The sequence below is a fragment of the Triticum urartu genome, chromosome 5A (assembly GCF_056163025.1).
Source record: "Triticum urartu cultivar PI428250 chromosome 5A, HENAU_Tu73, whole genome shotgun sequence".
Lineage (NCBI taxonomy): Eukaryota > Viridiplantae > Streptophyta > Magnoliopsida > Poales > Poaceae > Triticum > Triticum urartu.
Genome location: NC_141877.1, coordinates 616,249,356 through 616,265,855, shown reverse-complemented (window position 1 = coordinate 616,265,855; position 16,500 = coordinate 616,249,356). Strand labels below are relative to the sequence as shown.

Below are 16,500 nucleotides of genomic sequence, written 5' to 3'. Positions count from 1 at the left end.
TCTTCAGAATTGAGTCAAAAAAACTGGCCCTAGAAGGTTCCTAAAACCAGAAAAAACCGGTTGGAAAATTCTAGAATTTTTCCAAAACCCGGAAACGATTTTCCAGAAAACCTACTTCGCGCTATAAATGGCCCGGCCCGGTCGATCGCTAAATTCCGCGAGAGCTAAGAATCTAACCAAGACCTTCCTGGTTAACAGCGCACTGTGGTAACCACCCCGCCACAGTAACTTGATGCCCACATTTCCTTCGCTTGTTCGCCTTATCGCATTTTTCTTTCACTTTTTCTTCTTTTTTCTATTTTTCTGTTTATTTTTTCCTTCTTCCTCGTTCAATGATCTTTGTCAAATTCATCCACATTTTTCTAAAATTGATGAAATCTTTTCTAATGCAGCGAACTTTTTTCAAATTTGACTTTTGTTTTCTCAATTTCGATGAACTTCTTCCAAATCCAATGAACTTTTTTCAAGATTGACGATTTTTTCATTCAAATTTGTGATTCTTTTTTCAAAATCGATGAACTATTTTCTCAAAATCGATGAACTTTTTTCAAAACTGATGAACTTTTTTCAAAACCGATGAACTCGAAAACAATGAACTTTTTAACCTTTTTTAAAAGTTTTTTCCAAAATCGGTGAACTTTTTTAAGTTTGTGAACTTTTCCTCAAAATCGATGAGCTTTTTTTAAGTTTGTGAACTTTTATCTCAAAATCGATGAACATTTTTAAATTCATGATTTTATAGAAGTAAATGAAAAAACTAAATGATAAATAAATAGCGCGCCCATACCAGTTCATGTACAGTTTAGCGCTACTAAATCACAAGTGACAAATTGTTCTGGTGGTCATCTAAGATTGTACAATGGTTGCCTACTTGATTGTTCTGAGTACGATCCCTAAAGAATCTACCGTTTTTGTGTTTTTTGGCGATTTCTGGTAGCTGCCTTTCCCATCGCGTGCGGCCCAACAAGGCGCTGCAGCGGGCGTCAGGAACCTGTTCGGGCGCATAAGGCGCCGAACAGGAGCTCCCTCGACAGTTCGATGCAGTAAGCTGCGTGTAGGTTTTTCCTCGGATGCTGGACTCGCTGAATGCAAGCACGGCGCCTATTACTCGTATTAAACGAGCCCAGAGGTTACTCTCACGTGGAACACTACAGTAAAGCAAATAGCTGCTTGCCACTTGGCTACGTGCTAAACTAGAAGGTCGGACCACTTAATTCAAATCGAGCAGGGCTTTCACTATTTCTTCTCCTTTTTCAATGTCTTTTTTTGCTTATTCTCCAATTATTCTCTATTTTCACTATACATTTTTGTATATGTCAAAACCGTTTTTTATTAAGGGATCAACATTTTATGTATACACGTTCAACATTTTTTGAACACTTATTCAAAAAAATTCAAATACTTGCTCAACATTTTGATACTTACTTCAACATTTTTCAAATACTAGTTCAACATTTTTCAAATACTCGTCCAAATTTTTTTAATACTTATTCAACATTTTTAAATACTTTTTCAACATTTAGTACTTATTCAACATTTTTCAAATACTTGTTTAACATTTTTTAATACTTACTCAACATTTTTTAAATAATTATTCAACTTTTTTAAAATACTCATTTAATAATTTTTTATACTTATTCAACTTTTTTAGTATTTATTTTTAAAAATCAAATACTTTTTCAACATTTTTCAAATATTTTTTCAATATTTTTAAATACTTATTCAACATTTTAAAAATAATTTTCAACATTTTCCAAATGTGTTTTTATAGAGTGTTTTTTGTGTATATATGTAGAATATTTTGATGTATAAATAATAGTATAAATATAAAGCAAAAAATGAGAGCAGAAAAAAAAACAAAGAAAACAGGCCGTGGCATCCCGCGGAACTGGGCCGGCCCATCTGGACTCCCAGAATCTTCGTCGAGTAGAAGGTTCCAAAATCTGGAGCTAATGTGCCACTCCAGATATAACACCCATGAATGCGAGAGCTCTGTCCGTCTTGTAGTAAGCTAGATATAGCTCTCCTGAAGGGAAGAAATAGACACATCCATCATCACCGCAGACGCTCCAGAATAATGTGTAATCAGACTAGTAGCCCATGGACGGATCGACCTATCATACAAGACCCACTAATAGCGCATCTTATAACGTAGATGGCCTATGTATGCATGTAGTTGGCGATCCCTATTTCGCGTGGGGTCGCTGGATAGCGACTTACCGAGTGAGTGCGGATTTTTGGAGGCCGAGCTCCAGTGAGCTCGGTATTTTGAAAAAAATCAAAAAGCGTATTTAAAAGTTCCAAAAAAATCTAAAAATATATCATGAAAACTTATATGTATTCCGCAAGAACGTGTTAAATTTCGTCGAAAAATGTTGTGATTTGTAGGCTGTACAAAAGTAACAAATTTCTGGCCCAATAACAAAAATAAAAGGCCCATTAAAAATGTGTATTTGTCTTTTTCCTATAGGCCACATGTAAACGTATAATACTGTGAAATTTTGCATATACATAGTATACATGTGCATGTGTGTTCAAAAAGTAAATTTGGAATTTTTCGTGCTCCAGAAAAATAAAAAATGAAAACGAGCTCACTGGAGCTCAGCCTCCGATGGCATTTTCCGCTTACCGAGTACCCTTCCGCATGCCATGTTCTCTGTGTGGACAGAGAAGATAATGGTCCATCATATTCTATGACATGAAATCCTACCACTCATGTCAAATGATATGTACTTCCCGACTTATGGTGATAAGTTTATCTGCACCAATGATAAAAAAACCAAAGGGCCACTAAAGGCCCGGAAAAACAATGATCTATTAGTAGGCTGAAAGAACCATGAGCCAAAAGTCATGGACGTCAAACGGACCGAAAGCACTATGGGGCTCAAATAGGCCAAAATCACCATGGGCTGAAACACAATGGGCCAGAAAGGAGCTGAAAGCACTACAATCGTAAAATAAAATGGCTCGAAAGCACCAAGGACATGTTGTTAATGGGATGTTTGGACCTGGGTCGTAAATGAGTTGTGTGCATCCATGTCCTTAGCGAACCTTACATGGCCGAAATGACTAAGGTTTGACTAAGGCCTTGGACTGAGCCAACCTTTTTTTCAACTAAATGGGCCTCCATTGGGTTGGGGGTGTCATCCAGAGAATGATGCACGAAGTCTGTTGGATGTGCGACAATTGTTCGAATAAATAGCTGACACATGGTTTGCTTAGAATAATATGAATCCAACATGTAGGTGATCAATAGGATGCCACATTGTTAATAGGTATCGGATCCGGTACCCATGTCCATTAATTAGCTTAATGGCGACCCGTTATGATGACTACCACGTGTGGGTGGTGTCCCGGTAGAGCTGTTCACCCGCGACAAAAATCACTTCCATGTCACGTCATTTTCTATCATGGAAGAAAATACTTCCATTACAGGAAACGACTTTTTTCATGGAAAAGATCCATGGCAACACCTGCGTGACATTCTTGATTCTATCATAAATTCATCATGGTTGTACATCAATGAGAAAAAGAACCCATTATAGCAAATGTGTATCATCACGAATATGCCGAAGAGCTCTTAGCACTGACGGAAGCACTGTGAGAAGCCACGAGAAAGGAAGAGCGGGATGATGGCTCAAGAGCAACCAAGGTCCATGAACAAAGGAGCAAGGGTTGCGAGAAACCGAAGGGAGCAATGCAGTCTTGTTCAACGAGAAGGAGTCCAAGCTTCATGAGTCGAGGACCTCGAAAAGTTGTTGTGGACATGCGGCATGAAAGGTAACATCATCACTATCTGTATTTCATGCTTGAATCACTAAAATGAGATATCACGTGAATGGCAACAATCAGGTGGGGCCCGAGCAAGCGGTGGCAGTGTCAGGCCGCTCAAAGGCCCATCAAAGGTGTGAAGAGCGAGACTCGCTAACGTCTTCATCGCGGATACAGAAAGGGGCTTGTCGATAGGAAGTGGGTTCTAGACCAACATCATGCCACACATACCCTAGATAAGTCGCCTGAGACTAAATCTAGGTACCACATAAAGCGCATATCCGGGCGGGCGACTCCCCAATACACTTACCAATTAGTCTCTTGAAAAGGAAGGCGTTTGACTATCAGACAAAGGCGAGTCCAAGTCTTTCGAGACAAAGAAACCAAAAAGAGGACAATTAAATCATCCTAGGTCCATCATAAATATGCTAAGATCCCAAGGAGGAGGGACAACTAGTTCTTCCTCGGTGAAGAGGAAAGAAAAATCGAACCTCGAAATCCAATTGCCTCACATTGAAATAGCTGCACTCCCAAATGTACTGGTTGACAAGTTCTTCCCTGATATAAATCCATATAGTAAGAAGGATTAGGGTTGGTCCTTGCATCTCAAAGCCTGAACCTGGATGAAAACTGTCCCACGTGTCCTTCCAACAGCTTGAGGTTAATTACGTCCCACTATGATAAAAATCCACGTATGTTACTGTATCATCCTCGAGTACTTTGCGAAACACCATCGACAATGATGAACAAAATTGAACTATATTTTCCGTGGACAATGGTAGATTTTGTTTTCTTGCTGTTGTATTTAGGCATGTGGTTAAACTAAATGCAAATGCATAGAACTCAAAACACGGAATATAAATATCAGACAAACTTGCTTAAATACCGGATTCGTACTCATCTCCATTACTTATAAAAGCGTGAGTTTTGTGAAACTAACAAATCATGTTCATGCATTTAAACAACCGACGAACCAGATCATCCTAGTGATGAGGTCTTGTAGGGTATAGGATGATAGTTTTTTTAATGGTACATATAACAGAGATATGTAACAAAGGATAGATAAATTTCAAAAATTATAGTACAAGGTCCGGAATCAGAATAATATCGTTTGTTTATTCGGTGTGTGATAAGAAGGCTGATAAGTGTAGATTCCTGTTGGTATAGATACACATCAGTTCATTTAGTCATCCTGGGGTCGAAGTCGAATGGGGTAGCCCTGCGGGAACATGACCTCACCGCTTCGGAATACATTTGTCCCTTTCATTTCTTCCCATCTGCGATAGAAGTTAAAAATTGCATATTGCATATCAACATACGGGGTGTCTGATCTAATGAATGCAACATGCTTTGAGCTGAGAAAAATACACACCTATACTCGGTCACCAAAATGTGGAGGGTAAGTGTTATGAACAACTTGACAAACTCTGCGCCAGGACAAACCCTCATACCTGCTCCGAATGGCATGAAATTCTTCAGCATTGTGCTGCGCTTTGACTCATCCTTCATGTTCAGATTTGTGAAATTTATTTACATCCACAACATTAGTTCCAACAAAATATCCAAGGTAAAAAAGGTAACATAATCGAAGTAATGAAGTCTTCACTAACCATCCACCTCCATGGGTTAAATTTGAGTGGATCTTCAAACAGTTCTCCGTTCAGATGAACTGCCATAGGGTTAACTATGACCAACCATCCGGCTGGAATTGTATAGCCTACAGGAAGAACGAATCAAGATATTAAGAAACAACCACTTTCAAAGTTGTTGATATAACTGTACTGCTTTGCTAGCTAATGAAATAAAATACTATATTACAATATTTATGAGTTTTTACCGTTGACTTGTGCATCTGTAAGAGTTTTCCTAAACACTACAAGCGCGGCATTGCTTATTCGAATAATCTCATTGGTGACCTTCAATAAAAGAGAAAATCTGGTCAAATTTAGAAACTACTAGTGCCGATGAATCCAGCTGTAATCAATCTTTTTTTTATATATTTTTACCTCATTAGTGAATGTCAATGACTTGTACTCCTCCCACGTGAGCCCGGAGTTCCCACCCTTTCGACCCTTTAGCATAGCACGGTTCTCCTTCTGTGTAAAGTGCAAGTTTTCAGGATGTTAATAATTTTGCACGTTTTAAGATACTTATTTCTATTCCCTCCATTTTATTACACACACTAGTATGTCGTCGGTCTAGCATGAGTACAGCAAAAGGTACACAGTACTATAATCTTGTACTATATGCAAGCAGTTTATATAGTATATGTACTTCCTTTGTCCGGGTTAATTAATCTTCTTCACATTTTTAGCCAAGATTAATTTGACTATATATTTACTTGCAAAATATAAGTGATATGACTCAAAAATACATTACTGGATTAGTTAAAAAAAAGGTTTCTAATGGCACTATTGTTACAATATATGAGTCATACTTTACTAGTAAAATTTATGATCAAAATTTGACTAAAATATGAGAAAGATTAATAAATCAGGACGGAGGAAGTACTGCATGGCACGTAGTACAAAATAATGAGACCTTCGACAATACATCTAAGTAATATGAGCCGTCCATTTCCAGTCATATGGCCGAAGAAATCATCATGTACAAAGCTAGCCAAGCTAACCTCCTATATTGATTGATCATGTCCAAATGCACTAGTACGTACGTGATCGACTCGATTGTTTTCCGGCGATGACGCGTGTACACAAGCCGTCGATTGCATCCGCTGCAGACAAGCAACGTAGGCACACAACACCGCTCGAATCTCGCCGGAATACGTCAACTTGACCTCGTTACCACTAGCGACCCGCATCCCCGTGATGCTGAGCCGCCGATAGGAGAAGCGGCAGATCGTCCCACAGGTATCTAAGTTTTACGGTTCTACCATCTCATGGTGTACTAGACTCGGTGAGAGGCACGACGTACGGCGTGCCCCGGCAAGGAGGTACGCTAACACATGGACCATATATATGGATATGAAACGACCGCACTGCCATCGCTGTCAACATCGATACGGTGACATGCATGGCTGGGAAGGTTCACTGTGCCGACGTCAAAGCAGCCATGGCACTCTCACGTGACGCAGTGGGAGCAGAGGCACCGGGGGACAGCGGGAGCCTCCGAGGAAGATGCAGCGGCGACGGAGCCAGGGGTCCTGAACCACGACAGCTCCTTCGTCAACGCCATTGGAGCCATAGATGGTTATTGACAGGAGCCGTCGATGACTGGCGACGGCAACCACGAGGCCTGACGAGGACGGTCATGGCGAGGGATTTTACAAATCACGAAATTAAAATGACCAAAGTACCCATGGCTACGATGATTCAATACTACTTGGTCCCAGAAGTAGTATAATGTACTGTAAAAAAACCAATATAAAACCAACCTCGAGGGCGTGGACAACGTCCGGATTGTCATGGAGTGACTTGAAGGCTACAGCGATGGTCCCTGATAGCGTGAAGACACTGGCGAACAACAGCGTGGAGACCATATCAGTAGCGAAATTCTCACTTATTAATGGCTCTTCACCCTGCAGTTCTTCGACAATTATGTCAAGGAGGTCGCCATGTTTCTTCCCTGGTGTAGCTAACCTCTCTGCCAACGTATCCCGCACTGTCTTCTGCACGTTTTTCCTTGCCTGCATGTGCACGCAAGTAGTGGTAGGGACGTCTGTCATCTTCTATACGATCTTATATTTCTTTCTTTATTTCGCAAAAAATATATTATTTCTTTCTTTATATTTAGTGATCTAGACAATTTTATATTATTTCTTTATAGAGGGAGTAGCTAATTAGTTTATGTACTCCTTCTCCGATTTTTTTTATGTACTCCTACTCCCTCGGGTCCTTTTTAGTTTGCATATAAGTATTGTCCAAAGTCAAAGTATCTCCACTTTGATCAAACATATAAAAAAAGTATTAACATTCACAGTGCCAAATCAATATTGTTAGATTCGTTATGAAATGTAGTTTCATAGTATATATATTTGGTATTATAGATAATGGTATTTTTTAATACAAATTTAGTCAAAGTTTGCAATGTTTGACTTGAACAATTGTTGAAATATATTGCCCGCTTTTTACCATCAGTTCGGATTTTTGGATGAGTTGGCTAGAGCATGAATTCAATATGGTATCAGAATCAAGAGGTCTTGAGTTCAAGACCCTGCCAACGCAATATTAAATAAAACGGTTCTGCGGCCTACATCGATCCCACGTCTAAGGACTAAAATAGTCTAGACGTGAGGGGGAGTGTTGAAATATATTGCCCGCCATCAGTTCAGATTTTTGGATGAATCGGCTGAAGCATGAATTCAATACAAATATTTAATACGCGGAGTAAATAGGATCGGAGGCAGTACCTGCATGCATCGGTAAAATGGTGTCCCAGGGAAATATATTGGGAAGGAGCACAACCCTGAGAAAAGCACTTCAAACTTGTTCCTCAGTTCCCTCGACCTGGTGGAATCGAAACCAAGGCACTTCCTCGTCACCAACTCAAAAAGAATCTGCAACGACAATAGCGAGCAATTTGTACACCATGATGGAGAGAGCAACTCAAATTGCATCGAAACCAAGGCAAGACACTTACGTCGGGCGCATCGCCCCGCACGTCCACGCTCGGCATGGTGGCCCACGCAGCAAGGCGCTCCCTCACGGCGGACTCCATCTCGGGGAGGAGCACCTCTTTGAGGCTCTGGAGACCGAACAGCATGAAGGCGCACCTACGGATGAACTTGTGGATTGTGCCATGGAAAGCTTCGATGCTCTCCTCGCCGAATATTTTGGTCAGTGCCCGAGGGTACCCAACACGGAACAAGGTGCCCTCCTGCTGAAGGATAAACCGGTTGACCTCGGCGTCGGTGGAAACAACCGCAGCCTGCCCCAGCAAGCTTGTCTTGAAAACCGGGCCGTACCTACACAAACACGTGCTTATTTTTCTCACAAATAGAATATATATACTCCTACTACTACTATTTGTATGTATGTTTATTTGCAATAAAAATGACAACTGTTAATAGTATACCTCTTCATCCTTCGTTTGAAGTAGTCTGGGACGTCCAAGGAAGTGCTTGCCTTGAGGAATTCCAAGGTCTCACCAATAACAGGGAGCCATGGAGCCAGGAGGAAGAACCCCGTTGCAAACCGGGTTGATCCACCTGTATACCCAGTGTACTAGCCATCCAATTACAAGTGTAACCGCACATAGAGCTACGTATTGAGCAACACGTATGTCCATCTGCATCTCCAAGTGTACCTAGTAGTAAAGAAATGAAACGAGGGGTGTAGTTAGCTTAGCTTTGTGCTGATTGTAGATGTCTCTAGATGCTTATATAGACAAGTGCCATGAGACCTCCCGTACGTGGTGGGAGTATCATATGAGTCTCATGCATTGCATTGTCACCTAAGCAGAAATATGACGTGACACTGTAATTGATGACGTGTGAGAGAGTTCGACTATGATACGGTATCATAGCAGGTCAAACAGGAAAACTCAAACAGATATAAGTTCTAACCACAACTTTGTTTTGAGATTCTACATATGAATTAATGAGGTGGCCATATAATATTAGTGTATGCTACTATGCATTGTGAAGGTACTCCCGACTACAAGAGGTCCGGTGACTCTTGGGTGAGATTTAACTTCTTGTTTTGCGGGGAGAGATTTAACTTCTTTTTCAGCTCATACTTGAAGAAGGCAGTGGCCGATCTAGGGCTGGGGTGGTGAGGGCCATGGCCCCCACAAACAATTTGCCGAATTTATTTTACTAGTGCATTTATATCTATATTCAGTACTTTATTAACTATTAGTTTTGACTAAGAAAACTACTACCCTTTGTAAATGTTGCCCCCACGTTGGTCAAATTGTAGATCCGCCATGGCAAGAAGGGAATACAGTAGATTGTAAAGTTCAGTGGTTGAAGAGTATACATAGAATAGATTGTAAAGTATAATGGATGCGAAAGTACATATTTCATGTACAAGTTTAATCAGGAGTAAGGTTAGACCTGAGACATTTTTTCCATTTTTGGAAACAACGAGCTCCCTCATCGATTTCTATTAAAGAAACTGCTAGTCTTATAAAGGTTTTACAACATCAAATTAACATTGAAGATAGAAAACAGAAGCATCACATGTGACCAGCTTCGCTAGGAACAACAATCATTAACACGTTCCCTGTCCCAAAGGTATCAAACTAACATACAAGACGACAAGCGTTTCATTACAGGTTAAAGCTAGACATGCATTACATAGTCTACTTCTTATGGAAAAAGGATCCGAAGAATATATCTAAGCTGCACTATGATAATTTAGATAATTGTATGCTTATTGCAAAATTAATGCAAACAACCATAATAAAATTATAAGAAGGGTTTAATGTATGGGTTTGAGGTTAACTTCTAGTCTGATAAAGGCAGCACTGTTGTTCTTATATCCATGGCCCTTAAAGATTTTAGTGGTGTGCCCATTTCTTCTATATCATGTGTACTTCATATATATTGTGACGTAGGACAAGACAAGACTCCATTTCACCATCGAGTATGACAAGATACACTTTTTTGGTTTGGCGCAGCCTGATCTCTACCTGTTCCGCAGCTTCTCTGAAACCACTCAACACTTATTCCAACATTGTCATCTTGTGCATCCCGTGTGGAACAACCTACAAAGCATTTGCTCAACCACCCCGGAGGATCTCAGGATATTTAGGCTATCGATCATTTGAATAAAATTCATACTTTGGTGGTCATATTAATCCTATGGAACATTTGGAAGCGCCGCAATAAAATGGTATTTCAGCAGGAGGTGGATGTGTTGCACATAGGTAGCCATGTATGCTTTTTAAATACAGGTAGGGCTCCAGATTAGATAAGTATCCTCGTTAAGAAAGGTTAGTCCTGCAGGCTTGCAGCAAGTGGCCAGCTATGCGTCAATTTCTATTGATTAGCCCATAGTGCACTGGCCGGCGAGAGATAAATACGATGAGAAAAATTGGCAATACGACAACAACGGGGAACTTGATCAATCAGCACCGTATACATGCATATATCCAGCCACCCTTTGGAGATTTTTTAGTGATCAACTTGTCAATTAAACAAGCTGTAAGATGAACGTTCACCATCTTAGCAGGATGGATTAACCATACATGCCGTCCCGCGACCTCGTATAAAAGAACACCGAGCTAAAGAATGAGCTTCTAGTTTCTCGATCGGTGCTCATAGAAGGTTTCTGCACTCTAAAACTTGAGGAGATAACGTGCGCTTCTTTTTCTATAGCAAGTTATTACCGTTAGTTGTTTTGTTTTGGTTTATCTACGTTGGCTTGGGTTTAATTATTTGTTGACGGTGTTTTTTATTCATATATCATGTTGGGCTGCTTTTAGAGACAATATTTGTTGTGAGAGGGGAGTTGAGTTGCTAGATGCGTAGTTGTAGTATCCATACGTGTTTCGCCCTCGGTGTCGATTGGTAATGGTTGCCTGAGGGCATCTCCAGCCGCGCCCCCAACAGGGCCCCCCAGGCCACTTTTTCGGCGCCGGCGCCGAAAAAACGACCCAGTCGCGCCCCCAGAACGCCGAAAATCGCCGGTTCGGACCTTTTTTCCGCCCGGCGGTCACAGGCCGAACCCGGCGCGCTGGGGAGCAGTTGGGGGCTCCGGCGCTAGGGAAAAGCACACCTGGCCCACACCGACAGGGGAAAAGTCAAGATTTTTTTCCCCCAACTCGCCTCGCACCCCCCGCGCCCTCGGCCACCACTAGCTATATCCCGGCGACGACCGCCGCCCTACTCCGCTAGATAGCCATTCCCCGCCGGAAAATAGCAGCGCTTTGCCGCGGCAGCCCCTCCCACACCAGCTGGGCGTTTCCGGCCGCGGAGGCGCGGTTTAACGGCGGATACACGCCCACCGAGCGCAAGGTGTTCAGCGTTTTGCCTGCCTCGGCGATGGACTTGGATGAGGAGGAAGAGCTCGCCACGCTGCTGGAGGAGGAAGCCGCGGCCGACGTCCAGGAAGAAGAGCATCTCATGGTGCTCGCCGCCCTTGCCCAGCTGCTGGCGAGCAATGAAAAGCCGTGGCGAGGTGGCTCGGCGCCGGGGCGGATGAAAGCAAAGAACCGGCATCGTCTCCAAGGCTACTGCATGCTCTACTCCGACTACTTCGCCGATGCTTCACTTCATGGCGAGAGAACATTTCGGCGCCGTTATTGGATGAGCCGAAAACTCTTCCTCAGGATTGTGAATTCCATCCGAGAGTTCGACAACTACTTCAAGTGCAAGATGGATTGCACTGGCGCTCTTGGATTCACCTCCATCCAGAAGTGCACGACAGTGATGAGGATGCTTGCATATGGAGCTCCCAGTGATTCACTCGACGACTATGGGCGCATGGCCGAGTCCACCAGCATAGAGTGTTTCTACAAGTTCTGTCGGGCAGTGGTGGCAGTGTTTGGGCCACAATACTTGAGAACACCCAATGCGGAAGACACTGCTCGGATCCTAGCCCAGAATGCAGCAAGAGGATTTCCTGGGATGCTTGGAAGCATCGACTGCATGCATTGGAAATGGAAGAATTTCCCATTTGGTTGGCAGGGGATGTACAAAGGCGCCAAAGGCGGTTGCAGTGTGGTGCTTGAGGCGGTAGCCACACAGGACCTCTGGATTTGGCACTCCTTCTTTGGTATGCCAGGAACTCACAATGACATCAACGTGCTGCAGTGCTCTCCTGTTTTTGCCAAGCTCGTTGAGGGCCATTCTCCTCCGGTGAACTTCGAGATCAATGGGCACCAATACAATAAGGGGTACTATCTAGCTGACGGCATCTATCCGAGATGGTCGACATTTGTGAAGACGATCTCAAACCCTGTGGCAGGAGGCAAGAACGCCTGGTTTGCGAAGCTTCAGGAGGCTTGCAGGAAGGATGTCGAGCGGGCATTTGGTGTGCTCCAATCTCGATTTGCTGTTGTTCGGTACCCCGCTCAGACCTGGTCCAAAGATCAAATGTGGGAGATTATGACTTGCTGTGTCATCTTGCACAACATGATCATCGAGAGCGAGCAAGAAGACCCAGTGTTTGACACCGAACCATACTACAGGCAAGGTCCTCTAGCCGAAGTTGATCACCAGCTACCGGCAACTTGGACTGCCTATCTCAGTATGCGTCAGGAGATCCGAGACCCACAGGTGCATCATCAACTGCAGAAAGATCTGATTGAGCACCTATGAAGGCTCAAGGGGGACGCCGTGTGATGAAATACGAGTTTTTATTTGTTGAACTATATAATTTGTATTGAACTATTTGTTGTTGTACTATTTTGTTGAAGTATTTGATTTTTCTGTGATGAAATATGTGATAAGAAATAATTGTGTTGATAATTGAACGCCGAGACACGGCGAAACCACGCCGAATATGGGCCTATTCTTGCCCATATGGGCCCTTTATTCGCCAAAATTGGGCTGCAAAGTGGGCCAATTTCGGCGCCTGGGGGCGAGCTGGGGGCGACGACTGGGCGCAAAACCGCCCCCAGCGCCGATTGTATCGCCGGCTCGTCCCCAGGAGGCGATTTTTATCCGTCTTGGGGGGGCCAACGGCTGGAGATGCCCTGAGCCCTTAGGAGCGCTTATTCATGCTATAACGCTCACATGCGTGGGGCCATGGAGCTCCCGTTCGCTCAACTTCACTCTTTCCTCCGCGGCTCGCTTAGCTTTTTTTCGCTCGCTCCACTGCTAGCTCAGAAAAACCGACTTAAGCTCACTAAATCAAAAAGAAGTTCACATATTTTAAAATAATCTTGAATTATAAAAATACTATGAATTGAAAAACATGAATTAATTCAGAGTGTTTTCATGTGGGACCCCGCCGTCAGTCTGACGTGGCAGACGCGCTCGGGCGCCCCCATATCCGTCTTACATTTGGGATAGATATGACGGGTGCCTGTCAGTCCGGGCGTTTGAGGCCCGTTTGAGGCGCCCGTCTGGGTCGCTTTTGTGACCGGTCACTGACCGGGCCATCCGCCCGACGTGTGAGGCAAGTTTGGGGCTTTCGGATGTAGATGCTCTTAGAAAGTTCACGCAAATGTAGGATTATTGTTACAGGAATTGCCATCAACATAAAAAAATTACAAAAAGATCCTTCAAGGTCCTGCAACTACCAATGAAACGATCAAAAACTTCAACCATTGTCGTCAGCGGAGCGACTGCCGGAGAGGACAAGAAAATGCCTCCACCATGCCAAGATTCAAGAAAAAGCCATAACAACAAAACTATGTTTTAAGCCTCTGAATAGGCGACTCCGCAAAGGATGAGTGGATGACACACTTGTCGTTGTGGGATGCCGCCCGGAGAAAAATCTCCACCTCCCTTGGATCGTGACACCGATGTCATCAATCTTGATGTAAATGAGTCGCCTTTCACTCCTTCTACTGTGGCTGGGACGCTGTGTTGGGGATCATTGACAGTTTCTCGGACGTGGATGCCGGGGCGACGGCTTCGGTTGGCCGTCGGTGGCTCTCCGACGGGCCCCATGGTGGTGGTGGTGGCGGCTACCCCTCTTGGTCATGTGAGCGGCAAGAGTTGTAGTGATGGGTGGCTCAGGCAGTCATTCTATCTTAGCAGTGACGAAGCCCTGATCCTGACTTGGGGAGCTGGTCTCCTCGCACTTGTCCTAACGACCTCGTGGTGGGACAAGGAACTACCGAGTGAAAGCTCTGCGCTTCGGTGCCGATGGCGGCGCCACTCGTGGGCGTCGCTTTATTTTTGAAGATGTTGTCGAGGTGCTCCTATTCGTGTCAGGGTTCCAGGTGAAGACCCTTGTCTGTTCTGGACTTGGCAGCAGCGACGCTTTGCGTTGTTTTCCCTCTTAAGGGTGTTGTCGCGGAGCATAGGTGTGTTAAGGCGTAGAGCGGCATTGTTCTTAGTTCTTCCTATGTTCTTTTTCGGCCGTGTTGTGCGTGATCCGGTTATTTCAGGATCGGTGTTGTATGGGGTCACCTCATCATCTTGTATCGTTCGGCTGTCCACTTTGTTCTGACGTTGCTTTGTATATAAAGCGGGGCGAAAACCTGTTTCAAGATATATGTCAAGGAAGAATTCCAAATTCATATAGATAACTATAGATCCATAATGGAAGCCACCAAAGCTGGGCCTGTAATCAAAGTTACAGCGTAGAGTGTCATACACTACTATTCATATGCTATCATAATACCACCAAACTCAAGTTGGTATTTTTAGATGATTCCATTTATTATTTTATAAATGACTCATGGTAGTACTTCATTTGTTACGATACTGTCTATCATGATATGATACAAGTATTATCCTTTTCTTCTTCTAAACTAATACCATATCATATCATCAATATGTCTAGTAATACATAATAACTAGATTATGATACACCACCATGAGACAAATTAGGAGTTCTCAAGTCAAATTGGGAGTGAACAATAGGACCGTGTAATAAAATACTCCCTCTGTTCTTATTTACTCCGCATATTAGTTTTGGCTGAAGTCAAACTTTATAAAGTTTGACCAAGTTTGTAGAAAAAAAATATGAACATTTACAGTAACAAATTTATATGATGTGTAAATATATGCAATGATGAATCCAATGATATATATTTGGTGGTGTATATGTTAATATATTTTTCTACAAACATGTTGAAAGTATATAAAGTTTGACTTTAGATAAACCTAATTTGCGGAGTAAGAGCAACTCCAATGGGGCGACCCATTTCGTCCGCGGCCGTCCGTTTGGGTCGGCGCGGACAGAAAAAGCGTCCCAACGCGCCGAACCAAATGGACGCGCATCCGTTTTTCATCCGTGGGCGACCCATTCCCGGCCCATTTTTGAGCCTGATTTGCGTCGGCGCGGACACGCGACAGACGCGCGCGCGCTCGCCTACTCATGTCCTCGGGCCCGCTGGTTTGTGGCACATTGGCCTCCCCTCCCCCCGCCAACAAGCAACCATCGCCCCCGCCTCTTCCGTCACCGACGCCGCCGCCCATTTTTGCCGGCGACTCTTCCAACTGTCGCCGCCTCCACATCCGCCCAGGAACACCGCCCCTGCCCCCAGTCACCCGCCGCCGCCGTTTTGCCGCCGGGGAGCAAACTGGTTCCCGTCGCCGCTTCCCCCACCGCCCTGCTGCCCCGCGACCAAGAAGACGCCTCGCTGCCCCCGCCACATATGACCGGCACGCTCGTCCGACGCCGTCACACTCGTCGGACTCCGCCAGGGCAGCTAGCTGGTCTGTGGGCACCGCGTCTCGCCTCGCCGCCCGTCTCCTTCTTCGACGCCCGCAAGCTGTTCGACAGTTTGCCAAGGTACGAAAATGGACTCCGCCGACGAGTTCTTTTTCCACAATTTCATTTGTGACTCTGACGATTCGTCATCCGATGATGAGGAGGAGATATTGGCTGCTGTGTTGGTCCATCACCACCTCAACAACCAGCGGCCATTGTTCCGTGGCTCCATTCCGGGCCACCTTCCGGCGTTGAATCGTAACCGGGAGAGCGGGCATTTCCTTTCTGGAAGGACTACTTTGATACAACAAACCCGTTGTTCAAACATCACAAATTCCGCCGCCAGTTCTGTATGAGTAGGCATGTTTTCAACCGTATTAGAGAGGGAGTGGTCGGCTATGATGACTACTTCGAGTGCAAAGAGGATGCCGTCGGCAAGATTGGTTTCTCCTTTTATCAGAAATGCACTACCGCCATCTGAATGCTTGCATAC

The 16,500-nt window shown here is 44.0% G+C and overlaps 1 pseudogene; it reads right to left on the bottom strand.

Annotated features, from left to right (window-relative positions):
• Positions 1-4,865: 4,865 nt before the first annotated feature.
• On the bottom strand, positions 4,866-9,021 carry LOC125507507 (cytochrome P450 87A3-like; annotated as a pseudogene).
• Between the last annotated feature and the right edge of the window lie 7,479 nt (positions 9,022-16,500).